Source organism: Brassica oleracea, chromosome C4 (assembly GCF_000695525.1).
Source record: "Brassica oleracea var. oleracea cultivar TO1000 chromosome C4, BOL, whole genome shotgun sequence".
Taxonomy (NCBI): domain Eukaryota; kingdom Viridiplantae; phylum Streptophyta; class Magnoliopsida; order Brassicales; family Brassicaceae; genus Brassica; species Brassica oleracea.
The window spans coordinates 29,251,735-29,252,988 of record NC_027751.1 but is presented as its reverse complement, the minus strand read 5'-3'; positions in this window follow the sequence as shown (position 1 = coordinate 29,252,988).

Below are 1,254 nucleotides of genomic sequence, written 5' to 3'. Positions count from 1 at the left end.
TGGGTTGTGTTTCTCATCTGTACTTGCAAACTTTGTTAATGTAAATGTCAGTATCTTTAGTGTCTCGCGATGTGTTCGCTTAGAAACAATAGATTCCCGACCTTTGGCTTTTGCAAATAGATAAGGAAACGAACCGCTAGGGGATTTATTCAGCTCTTGTCGCGTTTCGATCGAGACGACGTTTAGGCGCATCGTTCTACATCGAAAACAAGGGACTGGATCTAAGAGTGGAAGGTTCTTTCGTCCGTTTCCTCAATGACAATCGAGTAATTGAGTAGCTAGTCCATTACGCGTTTAGTCGAGGAAAGGTTAAAGATTCACTCTGTTTAGTCGGTCAATGCTCCTTGGGCATAGGTGACTAGCGACTGTTGGGTCCTCAGGCTAAGTTTCTGATTAGGACATAGCCAGGAAAAGGAACGATAGTGTCCGCGTATCTTCTGCTGGAGACACGGGAGCCGTTGGGTTTGATAACAGGCATCCACTCAGTAGAAGTTGAGACAAAGAACAAGATTTTGACTTTGATTTTGTTACAGCTGGACCTGTTTAAGGCTGCCTACGTACCTCGGTTGAGGATCAAGCCATTCGTAGTTCGTTTTTCCCGAGTAAAAGTGGCCGTGAGTGGCGCATTTACTCGGTCGAGTAGAAGTGACCACGGGGTGCATATACTCGGGTTTTATTTTTTTATTTTTTTTTTGGGATACACCTAGTTTTTTTTTTTTTTTTTTTTTTTTTTTGGGATACACCTAGGAGTAGAAACGTCTTAGGTGCATCGAGTTCCATGATCGGGGAACTTCTTCGCCACGTGAAGTTTGAAGTCGGTATACTCCAGGTTTGACGACTTTGATGATTTTGAAAGGTCCCTCTCACCTGGCGCCGAGTTTACCGGCGTTTAGCTCCTTTTGTTGTAGTAACTCTCGATCTGGTGTTGATAGTTCTGGATGCGCAGCAGAGCTTGATCTCGTCGTTCTTCTATCTCATCAAGGGCGTCGAGTAGCATTTCCTTGTTGAGTTCGACGTATTGAGGCATCTTGGAGCGTCGAGGCTTGAAACAGTTGACTTCAGCGGGAGCCATGGCTTCTACGCCGTAGGCGAGGGAGAAAGGTGTCGATTTAGTCTATCCTCGCGGCGTTGTGCGATGGCTCCATAGGACTCCGTCGAGCTCGTCAGCCCAGTGACCCTTTTTCAGGTCCAGACGCTTTTTAATGCCATCGATGATGAGTTTATTGGAGGATTCTGCCTGGCCATTACCTTGCG